The sequence below is a fragment of the Mauremys reevesii genome, linkage group 21 (genome assembly GCF_016161935.1).
Source record: "Mauremys reevesii isolate NIE-2019 linkage group 21, ASM1616193v1, whole genome shotgun sequence".
NCBI classification, from domain to species: Eukaryota; Metazoa; Chordata; order Testudines; family Geoemydidae; genus Mauremys; species Mauremys reevesii.
In genome coordinates, this window is record NC_052643.1 from 20,895,011 (window position 1) to 20,910,479 (window position 15,469).

The 15,469-nt window shown below is 56.1% G+C and overlaps 1 long non-coding RNA gene across 1 annotated transcript; it reads left to right on the forward strand.

Moving 5' to 3' along the window:
- Positions 1–11,454: 11,454 nt before the first annotated feature.
- LOC120387786 lies at positions 11,455–14,547 on the forward strand. Its single transcript, XR_005590337.1, has 3 exons — positions 11,455–11,516; positions 12,351–12,504; positions 13,589–14,547. It is a non-coding gene; the product is annotated as an uncharacterized LOC120387786 (long non-coding RNA).
- The last annotated feature ends 922 nt before the right edge of the window (positions 14,548–15,469 follow it).

A 15,469-nucleotide genomic window follows, 5' to 3' on the forward strand; every position in this document is an offset into this window, starting at 1 on the left:
GCTGCGGAGAGGCTCCTGCACTAAACTCCAGAAATCCCAGGTTGGATCCCCTCTGCCAGGAGTATCTATGCGAGTGTGTCGCTCTGGTGTGCTCTACTGCATCCTCAGCTGCTGGCGTCCAGGACAGACGGGGCTAATCCAGCCACGCAGGCCAGCTGCAGTAACACTCAGGAGGTGCCTGAGACACCAGGGCAAAGGCCTTCAGCACCCCAGGCCCTGGGTTTAGGTGACCCTGGAACCAGTCCCCCTGCAGTAACATTGTGCCCAGTGAGTTCTGACCCACGGGGGGCTGGGCCCCAGAGGCCCACAGTTTGGGATTCTCCTCAGCCAGGCAGACTTGCTCCTTCAGTCGAAGCTACTTTCTGTCCTGCCGGCGATTCCTGCCTGTTTTGTGGCAGCACCACACGCTGCAGGGTGGGGAAGGAAGAGGCATTTCCGCTTGGGCCCTGTTCTCAGTCCTTTCCTCGCAGACACTGTGGGCTGCTAGAGTTGCTGAGCCAATCTGCTCAGGTGCTCGGGGTGGGATGGGACATGGGGCAGGTTCTGCAGTGACCCTCGGCTGCACTCAACAAGCAACTTGACTGGGCTTTGCAGGCCATTGAGGCTTTCTCAGCAAAAGCTGGGCTTCCTGGGGGGAGGGGCTAGAGAGGGAGGAAATGGGGTGCCCTTGGGGTCCCAGCACCGGCTGAGAGGCTCCCATCTCTTCTCAGGCAGGGGGGAGGGGAAGCGTATGAAAGACTGAGGAAACCTCGGCACCTGTTGAGGTTTGTTAAGAAAAGGGCTCAGCCGGAGTCTCCACGCTCACGGGGCGCTGCCAGCCTCCCGCCGGGACAGACTGTTCCAGGGCAGCTGAGCGATGGAAATACTCAGTCCCGACAGGCTCTGTCCCTCTCATTGCAGACCCCCCGGGAGCAGCTTCCTCAGCCCAGCTCCAAGCCCTGCTGATGAGAGCCGTGAAGGGTCTGACGACACCCACCCTGGAGCGATTTCAAGCCGCCGAGGAAGAGCTGAGGACCATCGTGTCTCTACACGGAGACAAGATGGAGAGAGTAAGAGACTCCGCCGTGGGCAGGGGATGCTGCGCAGAGAGGGGAGGGGAGAATTTCTCTCCTAGGAAACTGTTCCTGGGACACACGGGCATGGTGCTGTGAAGGTTGGCTGAGCCCTTTCCCTTCATCGCTTGGCCGCGGGATCCGCGGCGTGAGGTGTTTGACCTGTTCTCTGCCCGCTGGAGCTCTGACACGTCCCTGAGGACAGCCCAGCCCCACTGAAGGGGAGCGATAGCCCCAGCCCTGGCAGCGCAGCACTTACCTAGTCTGCCCAGGGGCCTCCACACTGGTTTCTCAGACATGCTGCGGGCCTTGTTTTTCCAGCTGAAGGATCAGGAGGAATTTGGCTTTGCACTTTTCTCTCTGTCTCTCCCTAGCTCTGATCCTGCTGCCCATCCCCACAGGATCTGAGTGCCTCCCCCGTGAATTAGACTGGCCTAGGGAGGTTTCTGGCAGACTTCATTTCTACATCCCCTGAGTAGGAGGCTCTCAGAGTCATTATTCCCCTGATTAATGAAGCTCCACCACCTCCTGGGAGGTAGGAATTCAACCCATTTGACACCTGGGGAAACTGAAGCCCAGAGAGCTCCTTGAGTTGCCCAAGCCTGCGCAGGTGGGGTTATCGAGAAAGGAATCAGGGTTCACGTTCCCTACAGTCCTTTAACTGTTGCCTTCAATCGCTCGGCCTGGAAATAGGTGACATTCCTGCCCTTCCCCAGATACCGCCTGCCCATGGCGCCTAAGTGCAGACTTATTCCCTTCCTGGGCTTTGGCTTTCCTGGAAACTCGGAGACTCATAAACAAACAGAATCCTGAGCCTGAGCTTCCTCCCCAAACCTGCCTGTTCCTGGGGTTTCCTGCAGGTCGTCCCTGTCTCTGTCCGAGTTCCCTGTTTCCAGCAGGTCCGAGGGGGAAGATAACAAATGGCCCTCAATCAGGAGATTGATTTGTGCAGGGCTCTAACTCCTGCTAGCAGAACAGGGCACCAGAATCCAGCCACCCGGGTTGTAGCTCCTGCTCCTTGTTCGAGAGAGGAAAGAGCAATGACCAGTTCCTCATGGAAGAGCCCGAGGGGGCGGCTTGTCCCTTTCGGGTCTGTCTACCTTGTGCTGCAAACTCTGCAGCAGGAGCCGGAAAGCCTGGCCCTATGGACGTGGGCTCCCAGGGCTGGCACAGTGGGGCCAAACGGCAACGCAGCCTCTTCTGGGCTTGGGCTGGAACTGGAGCTCTGAAGCCTGGGGAGGAGGGGGCTTCAGAGCCTGGGCTCCAGCCCAAGTCTCCAGGTCTGCACTGCTGTTCCCAGTGCCATAGCCTGAGCCCGAGGTTAGAGACCCGGCTTTGAGATTGGTTACGGCAGGTTTTAAAATCCCGCAGTGTAGAGGTTCTCCTTAGGGCTGGGGCCTGGAGCTGGCTAGCCCAGTCCAACTAGCCCTGCCTGCCATCTCTGGGATGGGCTCTGGGGTACATCAGTGGAACCAGCTGGGTCTGGAGCAGCGCTTCTCTACCTGGGACATCCTCAGGGCCAAACAGGTGGTATTGGACGTGCCCCACACAGCACATATGGGGCCCACAATGGAAACTGGGTTGAGAAGCATGGGCCTGGAGGAACTGATTGTGCTAGAGAGATCAGCAGGAAGCTGCAGAGATGGAGGAAAGGCTCCTGCAGGGAAGCCCTTGAGAGCAGGCTGAGAGCAGTTTGCTAAGGCAGGAAGGCCCTGGGATAGCAGGGGAGTTTGGGCTGTGCCCACAGTAAGGTTTGGGGAAGTCTTTGTGTGTGTTTCTGAGCTTTAAGGTACTAAACCAGACCTCAGGAAGGCTGGGGTTCCTGGACTTGTCAAAGCCTCTTTCTTCAGATTATGGAGGAGCCAAGATGGGCAACCGAGGTGAGAGGCGGCTTGCAGGGCTGCCAGGAGGGGTTACCTGGGAGGTTGTCACTCATGGATAAATCCATCCCTCAACTTTCTGGCATTCTTCCAGGTTGAGACGTCGTGGACGTATCTTAATCTGGCTGGACAACGTCTGTCATCCCAGAGCCAGAAAAGCAGCACTGAGGGCCACGGCCTTGCTGGCTCGTTCCCACCCCCAGGACGTGGTTCTGAGCTGTGTGGCACACACGCTGTCCTCGGACAGGTAGGGAGCTGCTCTGTTATCACCTCAGGCCATTATTTCTCTTCCTGCTCCTACCGACAGGCCACAGTCCGGGAAGGGTCCGTCGGGCTCACGCAGCTGGAGGGAGTTTCCTGCTGTGCAGAGAGCTGTCCAGGCTCACCAAGAGGAGATGCCCAGGCCCAGCCACTGAGGAGCCAACCCTCCTCCTGCACTCCCCAGGATGGAGACGTGCCAGTTTTCTGGGGAAGTCCAGCACTGTCCTGATTTCTATGGGTCACCCCACTTCCTCTCCCGTCCAGTACAGGGCCAATAAATGACTTTGGGGCTCACTCCACATCCCTGGGTCATGAGGTCTGGCTGCTCCCTATTGTGTGAGAGAAGGCAGAGATGGAAAAGGTCCATGAGGTCCATCTGTCCGTCCGCTGGGGACCAGTGCAGGATTGTTACCTGCAGTCAGATCCCTAGTTATTCCATGGCTGAGGAAGTGGTGAAAAAATGCACTCATCCTTATGGCGCTGCGCAGCAGAGGTAAATCTCTTCAGACAGAAAGTTCCAGACCTAATTGTTGCAAACTAAATAAATAAATAAATGATCCACACATGACCAGAGCGTAAATGCAGTGCAGCCTGCCTGAGTCTGCAGACAGCCGGCAAGAACAGCTCTGAGAGGGGTGAGTGCCTCTTTCATCTCAATACGTTGTGAACCCTGAGTCCTGCTGGTTATTGCCGATCACTTTGCAGAGTCATCCAGCTGAGGTGTTTATAATACAGTCTCCATGTGCCTAGGGGCCGTGAAACCCAACTGGACCTCGCCAGAGGTCAAAACTCCGTCTTTCCTCAGCATCCTCTGCAATGCAGTTCTGCACTGACCATAGACAAATCTGTGTCACATGGGAGAGAGAATTGAAGAGCAGCATGAAAGAAACTGAATTTCTTACCCAGTTCCGTTACCAGAGGAATACAGTGTTGGTTTTCATATTGATTTGAGTGTTTGATTTGTAAACCTTTCAGGTTTGAATTCCTTGAAGCAGCCCCAGTGCTTTCCAGGGTCTGTGCTCAGAACCTATAGAAACTCGGCAGCGTTGGCACAGAATTTCAGTCAAGCTTCCTGAAGACCTTAAATCCAGGCCATTTGCTCTTGGTTTGTCCAACCTAGTTCTCAGTGTCCCCAGGGCTTGACCACCATGTCCGACCTTCCTCACCAAACTTGGAAGTTAAATGACTGGAAGCCTTTTGGATCTGTCTGCAGTCTTCCTGTGCGGATGCCTGGGGGGACCAGGAGCGGTTAGATCAGCAAGAATGGAGAGAAGAGAGGAGGGGGATTTCAGTACTAGTTTCCTTCCAGCTCTGTCACACTGGGCAGTACAATCTCCCTGAACCTCTCCTATCAGGGCATGTTCTGAGTCAGTGTCTGACCCGTCCACCACACTGCAGTAGGATTCAGCTGCTAAGAGACACTTGGCCAAATGCTGGGTCTCAGTTACACCCCAAATAGCCAGAGGAACTGCACTGAGGTCAGGCAAGTTCCTCGGGACTGAGCCTAGCGTAACAGAGCAGAATGTTGCACAGTCTGGTGGTCACACTGTGCTGGTCACTCGGTGGTCAGATCATGGTCACTGTCCTGGAAACAGCGGTGCTAGCTTCAGGAACAACAACCCATTAGGGGAAAGGAATAAATACAACCTTCTCTGACGGGACTTGCCCTGCCTCAGCCTCCCTGCACCAATCGGTGTCTCCTCTCTCAGACGCCTTTCCTGCCCGTTTTCCAAGCCTCTCCCTGGGGAGGGCAAGAGGTGGCCAAGCAGGGAAGGTCTGACTTCTCTTTCTGAATCTGCAGATGTGCCATTGAGCTGTGGAAGGCCCTGGGGGAAGAACCACAGCTCCCCAGGGAGGTGCTGCAGCAGCTGCTGGACAAGCTCCAGCAGAGACACCGGGAGGAGAAGAGCGGCAATGTGTCTCTGGCTGTAAGTGAGGTTTGAGATGTCACTTTGAGAACCCGCAACCGCGGGGAGGATAGTGCATCTGTGTGTGTCTGTGAGCTTCACCCCTTCTTAGCTTCAGGCCACGGCTCCACTACACAATGAAGCCGACTCATGTAATCTCGGCATACAGCCGCCACAGCAATTCTATCCCTTGTGTGTGTCTGCACTTTGCTGCTTGTGTCGGCAGTGCACGTCCTCACCAGAAGCGCTCGTCTCGATTGTACGGTCAGGGTGGGGCATTGTGGGAAGGCTCCTGAAAGCCAGTTGACGTACGCGACGTTGTGTCTACACTGACACTGCATCGACCTGGACTCTCTGCCACTTATGGAGGTGGAGTTATGAATTTGGCACCAAGGGGCAGTTCTGCCAATGGGAAGGAAATTCCATAGTTAGGGTGATGCTGGGTGAGGGGCCTTGCATTGACATAACTCTGTAATGCAGACCAGGCCTTAGTGTGTCCTGGCCACCTGCTAGCAAACCAAAGAGGTGTAAATAAAGCTTCACCCAGGAAAAGTTACTGATCTGAAGCGGTTTATCTGCTGGTGCCCTGGCTCTGTTTGCCGCTCTAGGTGGCTCTTTAGTGAGCAGGTGCAGTTCGGGTGTCTCTTGGAAGTATCCAGGTTTCTGGCTCTCTAAATTGTGACTAGAAATCTTCCCAGCATGGGATCATGAGATGTCCAGTACTTTTGACTGGGCCAGAAACACTGGGTCTACAAGAACAGATCTCCTCAGGATGGTTTCAGCCTGTGCAGTCATGGCTGGAAACCCAAAGCACAGAGTCTGCACCATTAAGCGAAATAATGGGGAATAACATCATCCAGACTCCTCTGACCTTTCCGTAGGGCTCCATCCTGCTTCCGTTCCAGGAATGGGTGAAGGTTCAGGACCCTCCAAATGTCTCCTCCCCTCTCAGGAGCCAATCCTCTTTTGTAATAGGCTGGGGAGGAAATGAGACCCGAGAAAAGGACAATAGCGAATGGCAATGGGGGCAGGTGGCAGATTGGGATAGTGGAGTGAAATTCTTCCCCCCCTCCAGGCAATGAGGACCATTTACGAGGTCCTTTTCCTATGGGGATACCGAGAAGCCATCCTGGAAATGTATCCCCAGATGCTCATCCTCTGCGTCAGGCAAGTGCAGTATGTGATGGATCTGCACTTGCCAGGGACCTACATGGCCAGCACGACATCCAGCCCCGAGGAGGGATCCAGCTGCCTCAACCCCCTAAGGTAATGACTGAAAGGAAAAGGAAGAACAGATGTGCTCTGCTAAACACATGTAGGCTGTTCATGGCCATCATTTGTTCGGGTGCTATAGTTAGCCCAGGCTCACTTACACCAACTAAGGATCTGGCCCCACATGCCCGCTTGAGTCCTGTTACCTGTCACAGTAAAGAATCAAGTATTCAACCGCATTGAGTGATGACATCAACCATCTTAAGAAGCTACAGTGTCACTAACTGGTTACAAACTCAATGAAACTGCAGTGTCGACAGGGCCCATTGGGCAGGGGAGCACCATGATATCACACTGGATCTATCCTCGGGGAGGCTAGCTCCTGCTGTCCATGCTGTGTGTGCCAGGGCGTGTGCAGCTTTGCCATGATTGGGGCTGATCTCGTTGCCTGACACTGGTATTTTTTGTCTTTAGCACGTCGGTGGAGGCTGTGAAGACTCTTTTTTCCATGCCCGGATACTGGAAGGAATTTGCCAGCATCCAATTTCAGCAGGGTTGGGACATGATAGCCTCACGATATTACTACTCGCAGGGTGTTGGCGTGATTGCAAGGTAGGAGCCCAAAGTTTCCTCTTCAGTGGGTCTCTCTTGGGAATGGGATTTCCGTGTGAAATGTTCCTCTGTTCCAGGCTGCCATCTCAGCCCAGCAACTAGAGAGGAACTCTCTCCCCTTGATAACCACAAGGGACTTTCTGCTCCATGTTCCAGAGCCATGATCGAGTTTGAGAACCTCAGCTCCCTGCCGTCTTCAGAGAGGCCGTCACCACTGTTCAAAGGGAGAAGGAGGAGGAGCAGAGAAATATCGCCATAACTTTCTGCACTGAGGTGAGATTCATTAGTTGACAGGAGAGCAGCTCAGGCCAGTAAGCTCTGGGCACATTGTCAGCAGCTCAGCAGCCTTCCAGCCAGCTAGCTCCTCTCCGCACATGGATGGTGGTGGGGCATGGCACAGAGAGGGAGGGAGAGACAGGGTGAGATCGCTCCTGGCTGGATGTACTTAGGTGGGATCCTGTGACAAGAGGAGATGTTTCTCCGGTGCCCCAAGGCCATGCTTCTCTCCTCACCTTTCCTGGGGTTCTGCTTTTCTTCTGCCCCAGGGTCTCTCCATGGCACTCAGTGGGGCCTGAGATTCCCCTTTCCCTGGGGGTTTATTTGTGACTTGTGCATTAGTCTAAGTTCTGGGAATGAGCCAACTGAAAGAGCAGCAACTGGCTCCCTACACACCGGAGACGTTGTATGGGAGTAAGTGGCCATTTGGTAAAGATGAGTGTCCAGGGGACAGACCCCACAGGAAGACCTCTGCTCCTCAACCCGATGTTGATTTGGCTCTTTCCAGTTTCTCCAGAGTCCTTCCATTGAGACAATACTGACAAAATCAGAGCTCCAGGCACAGCTCATGGAATGGACCCAAGATAAAAACCCCATTGTACGTCGGCTCAGTCTGCGAGGCCTTGGCAGTATTGTGCTCCAGCCAGAAAAGGTGAGGGGCGTGGATTGCCTGGGGGACCGAGGAAGCCGATGTCTATTGAATCGCTCAGCAATGAGAGCGAGATCCCCACACAAGCCTTGTTGTTTAACGCACAGCACTCGAATGTTGGAGGTGCTTTACTGAGCAAATCAAGGCACGACGTGGTCCCTGCTCCCGTGAGCTGACCCCTGATTGCAGATGTGATGCAGTGGGGAGGCGGGTGAGCAAAGACAAAGGTTACAGTGAGCAGCTGGCAGAGAGTGACAGGAGAATGACTTTGTGCCCCATTGGGCGGCTGTGCCAGCCGTGGTGTCTCATAGGTGGGAGTGGATGGGCCAGCATATGCCCCAGGCTGTCATCCAGGGTAGTAATGAGCTGCCTTCTCCATTGCTGCAGGTGCACTCGTTACGGGCCCAGCTGCCAGCGATCATGGACATGTTCTGTGACACGGATAGAGGGCGTGTCATGGGAGCCATGCATCAAGCTGCAGACATCATCTACCTCCTGGATGGGGAGGGGCTTGGCTCCATCTCCCAGGACATTGCAGTCAGCCTTCGCCCCTTCATTGATGACGTAAGGCTGGGAAACACAGGAGAACCCCATTCCTCCCCCCCCCGCCTGTCTCTGGTGCCCTTGTCTCTCTCTTCCCATCCCCTTCCCTCCCACCCCTCAGCCCTGCCATGAAGCCTCCAAGGGGTGCCCCTGCCATGGGTGGGGAATCTCCTGCTCAGCCACCTCCCTGTCAGAGCTCTTCTCCGCAAACCTCAGCATCAGCGCCATGCTCCCAGCCCCTGCTGCCGCCTGGCCTCGGGGAGAGGGGTCCTGGCACTGGGCAGATGACCAGCTGTCTGGAGAACACCGGCCCCAAAGAGGTGGAGATTCCCAGCAGGAAAGAGGTGGGTCGGGAATCTCCCGGCTCTCAGGGGCACCAAGGAGCAAAAGAACTGCTGTGTTTTGTAGCAGCACCTCCCTGTAAGGCTCCAGCAGCTGCTCCTCCCCTTCCCCAGACCAGTCTCCAGCAGCCTTCCCTCCCTCTCCCCTAAGCTTCTAGGGGTCTAGGATTCTGTGCTCTCCAGACAGAAATTGTGTCTAGGACACCATGGGGCTGCACTGCCCTGCACAGTGTCTCAGGCCTTGTTCTACACAAGATGTCTATGGCGCTGGCCTGGTGGCCTCACTGCTCCCGCGACCCAAGTCAGTTAACACGGGGGAACCGGAGCAGCGTGCGGATTATGACTCTGTCACGTTATGCTCTGATCCTGCCTGGCTTTAACCGGGCTTCCCCACTCCCTGTGTGTCATTGCCAGGAGAGGGACAGCGTGCGCTCCGTTGCCATTTTACTGCTTGGCAACGTGGTGAGCAGCGTGAAGGACCCGGACAAACCCATCGTGCAGCAGAAGATGATCCACTGCTTGCTCCCGCTCCTGCTGCACCTTGAAGACCGGGATGAGAGTGTGACACTGGTAAGTGCCACGGTCATTATTTCCTTAAGAGTAAAGAGCCAGAATCTCCTGGGGCCCCCACTCCATTAATGGCCAGAGCCCTTGCCCAAGCAGAGTCTTCTCCTCCCTGCTTCACTCCATGCTGGAGCCCAGTGCCTCATCCATTCTCACAGCACACAGCACAATTGGGAAGAAAAGCCTTCTTCTGGGAAAGAGCCCTGACCCTCTCCTGCAAAGACGGGCCTCAGGCCTTTGGGCTGCTGCATCCAAAGGTTCATAACAAGAGGCAGCAAAAGAAAAGGGAGCACAGATCTGTAAGAGCCCCTTCAGTTCAGGGAGCTGATATCTGCCCACAGCCTTCTGGAAAGTGGGTGCAGCTGCCCTGACTTCTTCCCTGGAGCTCCTGAGAGAACTTCTCCAGGTCCCAGCTTCCCAGAATTCACCGGACGTTGCCCTCTGTTGTTGGGCCAACTGGGATGTGGAGGGAAGCCTGATCTGGCGGCCCTTTGGTCCGACTCTTTGGGATCCCAAAGCTGACTCACGCTCTCATGCAGTCTCTTTGCACCTAAGGACTGAGCTGTGGAGATCTCTTATGAATCTTTCCAGGGCTGTCCATAGAGGGGCACAGGGCCTGGGACAACACCCCCTACTCTGCCCTAAGCCCCAGCCCCACTCCATCCCTTCCCCCAAGTGCCACCCCACCTCTTCCCACCCCTGCTCCGCCCCCTGCCCCATCCCTATTCCTCCCCTCCCCCCAAAGCCCCACCCCCTCATTTCCCAAACGACGCTGGGCGCTGGCGAGGTGGGGCATAGCATAGTGGGACCGGGAGTACTGCTCCTGGCCCCAGCATGGCCCACGTCCTGCGTCCCCCTGAAGTGCGGGGCCCCCCAAAGCGCAGGGCCCTGGTCAACCGCTCCAAACCATCCAAAGACAGGACGGCTCTGGCTCGCTCCAGCCCATTCCTCTCCTGAGCACACTCCTGTGTACAACAAATGACAGGAATCTCCTCCACTAGCAGGAAAAGCAGGAGAACAAGTGACGGGAAGGCTCCATGTCCCCCAGACTGTCCCTCTCTCAGTGAGAACCCTCTTGGTCTCACCTTCTCTTGCAGAGATGCAAACTGACGCTCTTCCGCTGCGCAGTGTTTCTCAGGTGGGCTCATTTGAAGACGCTGTTCCGCAGCATGGCCTGGGATGGCTCCACACAGCTCCGGAAGTGTGCCTGGAAGTGCTTGGTAGGTGAATTCCTTGTGCCTTCAGAGTGGTGAATGGGGACTTGAGGGAGACCTTTAACCCCACACCCTGAGTACCCATCCGCTTCCATCGGGTGGCAGGACTCTATTCCAGGCTCTCTGCTGGTTCATTTCTGCAGGAGTTACAATCCCTTCACATTTTTGAAATTTTTCTCCTGAACTGTTAGACCTGCAAACTTTCTGAAAACAAAAGCTGAGGTTCTGGAGAACACAACAGTAACTCCAGAGAGGTGCTGCTATGGCGTATGGGCTCATACTGGCTGTTGCCATGCCCTGGCTCTATGCTTTGGCTTCCTGGACTAGTCCCTGTGGGAAGAACATGTCATTTGTATATTGTGCGTTTCTTCCTTCTTTCTTCCTAGATGCAGAACAACAAGAGCCACATCCCCAAATTCCTGTTCCACGCCTTAGAATACCTGGAAAGCTCACAGACAACAATCAGACATTCTGCAGCCCTGTTCATTGGTAAGCAGAGCGACTTCACTTGAGCTTTTGACCTGCTTCCTTCAAAGCCCTTTTCTAGACTGCTGCTCTGTTCCCTCTCACAGCACCAGAATCTTAAAACTGTGTGTGTGTGTGTTTGTGTGACAGAGAGAGAGAGAGAGAGAGATTAACATGTCTTCCAAGATGAGTGGAGCAAATTATCTGTATCGATCGCACCAACTTCCCCTGCCCACAACTCCTCTTTGGCTGCGCCTTGGGGAAACCAGTATGATGTGAATTCAATCTCCTTTGGAAATCAGTCTCTCAGTGACTTCTAGGCTTCTGATGCTTTATCTAATGTGCTTTGTGAACAGATGTAAGGAATGTATTTAATTTCCCAAGGGCTGTCTTGGGAGAATGGCTGCATCTTTCGCAGTTTTAAGCAAAGGATTTGAAAAGTCATGAGATTCATTGTCTGTCTAGGAAATACTATCCACCATTACTGTGACTTGTTGTCTGAAACAGTGACTGAAGATGGCATCTCCCGCCTGTATGAAGGTAAGGAAATACCTCTGTGTGTTTGTGCCTCTGTGGGAAGTACAGGGTGCAGCACAGGGCCTGAAAACAGTTTGAATGTGTCCCTCTCTGTCTAAGGACAGTGTTTAAGGAAGAAGGATGATCACGTGAGCTTTGATCGAGGTGCCACAATATGTGTACGGGAGCAGGGAAATTCCATCCCTAGCTCCTAGAATAGACGTAGCCTTAGAACTGTGTGGGGAGACTGTCTTCATAGAGGTCAGAACATCTCTGAAGGAAGGCCTGACAGAATTGAAAAGGGCTGTTGTTATTATTAAGGGTGGTGGTGGTGATGATGACAATTACCCTCTGTAGGGAAAGATTCATCACTTGCCCTCCCTGTAATGGAGAGATTTCAGGCCAGGGAACCACTCATATCTTGGTTATCAGCTCATAGGAAATTCCTGAGTGCACATTGGGAACATCTTTCCCTGTGACCTCTTAAGGAACGAAGGCCCAGGGCCACATAGGATTTCAGTAGATGTTGTTAGGAGTCTAAATTCCTATGCGGATCTGTGCGTAAATGTTGGATGATTTAACACCTCTGCTTTTCTGTTCCATCCCAAGCAGAGTTGCTCCCACCTGCCTGTGTTTTAGCGTGTGGACGTGCGTATGCTGGGGGAGGGGGAAGTTACGCACGGAATGGGGTCTCCTCTCTGTCCAGGGCTATTTTGGGAGTAGCTGAGTTGCTGTTTCTTGCCTGCAGACTCTTGGGTAGCTAATAGCATGTGGCAATGGCCATCTGAAGGGGAGGTTTCCTAGGCACCAGTCACATCAGCACCATGGGGCTTCCAACCCGTTTCCTCTTTGTTTCAGCTTTTCAGGAAGTGCCTTTGACATGTGACAGGACCACAGGGCACATCCTCAATAGACATTACAAATGGCTGCAGAAGCTTGGAAATCTCGTGTCGGGTTCCGCATTCGACTAGGGAACCGGGACCGACACAGAAGACCTCTTTGTCCTGCTATGGTACGTACAACAGCGTCTTTGGAACAGGGACTGAACAACGAGGTGGATATTGGCAGATGACAGACAATTGTGTAGGTCAGTGAGGCGTAGAGAAGACTTTGAAGAAGTTGAAAGGGATCTAATAAAGCCATGTGACGGGGCAGCACAATGGCAGATGAAAACCAGAGCTGACAAAGTCAGGGCCATACGCATGGAAAGCCCGGAGGTGAACGACTCCTACATATCGCTGGTGTCAGACACCAGAGCATGGACGGTTGGGCCCAGTGGCTGGAGCCGGGGTGGTGGGGCCTAGTGGAGGTCGAGCCGAGGGTTGGAGCTGGAGTGAGGAGCAGCTAGGGGCAGGGCCAGGGTGGGATTAATGATTCGCAGCCAACAGGAGCTGTAGGGGGCGGAGCCTACAGGCAAGAGCAGCTCATAGAGTATCACTAGCAGGGTTGGAAGGGACCTCAGGAGGTCATCTAGTCCAACCCCCTCCTCAACGCAGGACCGATCCCCAACTAAATCCCCAAATGGCCGGGGGGGGGGCGGAGAGGAACGGCAGCGCGTGGAGCCGCCTCGCCCCACCCCAGCCAGGCAGAGCCGGCCCGGCTGGAACGCAGCACACAGGGGCTTTAGCGGCTGTACCACGGGGCCCCCCTTAGCCCTACTCCTTTCATGAGTGCATCACTGCCCCACTTCTGCCCCAGCCCCACACACGGTTACAGGGCAGAACCCTGTAGCTGAACTCTGAAATCTCTCTCACTGTAATGAAGTTACTGCAGAGTCAGGACAACCCCACCTTTGGGCTCCATGTCTGACATCTCTCCCCACTGCACAGAGCCCTACATTCACAGAGCTTCTCGCATGTGATTCCCTCAGTCATCAGAGCCAGGCGGAGAGAGGAGAAAGTCTCCCAGACTCCATTGCCAGCCCACAGGGTAGCGGAGGTTGTGGGGGGTTGGGTGCTCTCTTTACGCAATGCCAGCTCTCAGGGAAGTTACAAAGGAGCATTAGCAAAGTGTGGTGGTTTTGTGCTGTGGAAAACTACCCTGCTGGAAGGTTTTGTTCTTCTGATTTGTGTTCCTGCCCTTTCTCCCTCTTACAGACATCTAGAGGCTAACAGGAGCCAACCGAGCCCACCACTGATCACATCTCTTGGGAGACGGCAAAGCAGCTGCTGCATGGGAAGGAGGAGAGAGAAGAGGCAGAGCAGGATGTGCCGGGGTGCACCAGTCACACATAACCTCACAGTCTAGGCGGCGGAAGCCAAGCCCCTCCCCAGCCCTGCCGGACATGCTACAACTGGAGCACCAGTGTGAAAGGGAGCAGCTCAGCTCGGTCTAGGCAGATGCCGAAAATGGAGGATGCACATTGTAGGCTCCAGTCCAGAAGCAGCTGATGCCCCTGACTGCAGAGCCCCAAGGTGCCGAGACCCAACCCCATCCCCGGGTGCCTGCAGACGTGCAAGGGAGCTCGGAGTCACTGGGAGATTCCCACGCCGGGAGCCCAGAGACCCCCAGCCCATGTCCTAGAGACATCTCGTAGGAAGTAACCTGGGAGAACTAGCCATCGCCATGGTGACTGACGTCAGATGTTCTGGCTGGATCCCCACTGACTCAGTGCCGAACACATTGGCCATGGACAAGGCCCTGGGGTAGGACCCGGGGGGGGAGTAACAAGGGCCTGGGTCCCCCTACCCCGGCCACCATCCATCCTTGGGTGGCAGCCCACCTCCCCAATGTGCCACTAGACTGCACAGCCCCAAGAGGAGGGGCGGCCATCTTGTCTCTGAACTCTCAGCCAGACAGCCCTGTGCTGAAGGGCAGCGATATTGACTCTGCCCGTTGGGCCACACAGCACTGAGGGAGAGAGCAGCCATATTGTCTGGAGCCATCGGGCCACACAGGCGTGAGAGACAGGATAGCGGCACGGACACTGGTCTCTGGGCCACACAGCCCTGCCGGAGAGGGAGGGCGGCCGCACGGACTCTGGTCGTTGGGCCACACAGCCCCGACAGAGAGGGAGGGCGGCCGCACGGACTCTGGTCTCTGGCCCCACAGCCCCGACGGAGCGGGCGGCCGCACGGACTCTGGTCGTTGGGCCCCACAGCCCCGACGGAGAGGGCGGCCGCACGGACTCTGGTCGTTGGGCCACACAGCCCCGACGGAGAGGGCGGCCGCACGGACTCTGGTCGTTGGGCCACGCAGCCCCGACGGAGAGGGCGGCCACACGGACTCTGGTCGTTGGGCCCCACAGCCCCGACGGAGCGGGCGGCCGCACGGACTCTGGTCGTTGGGCCACACAGCCCCGACGGAGCGGGCAGCCACACGGACTCTGGTCGTTGGGCCACACAGACCCGACGGAGAGAGCGGCCACACGGACTCTGGTCGTTGGGTCACACGGCCCGACGGAGAGGGCGCCACGGACTCTGGTCGTTGGGTCACACGGCCCCGACGGAGAGGGCGGCCGCACGGACTCTGGTCGTTGGGTCACACGGCCCCGACGGAGAGGGCGGCCGCACGGACTCTGGTCGTTGGGTCACACGGCCCCGACGGAGAGGGCGGCCGCACGGACTCTGGTCGTTGGGCCACACAGCCCCGACGGAGAGGGCGGCCACACGGACTCTGGTCGGTGGGCCACACCGCCCCGACGGAGCGGGCGGCCCAACGGACTCTGGTCCTTGGGCCACCCAGCCCCGACGGAGAGGACGGCTGCACGGACTCTGGTCGTTGGGCCACACAGCCCCGACGGAGAGGGCGGCCACACGGACTCTGGTCGTTGGGCCACACAGCCCCGACGGAGAGGGCGGCCCCACGGACTCTGGTCGTTGGGCCACACAGCCCCGACGGAGAGGGCGGCCACACGGACTCTGGTCGTTGGGCCACACAGCCCCGACGGAGAGGGCGGCCGCACGGACTCTGGTCGTTGGGCCACACAGCCCCGACGGAGAGGGCGGCCGCACGGACTCTGTTCTCTGGGCCACACA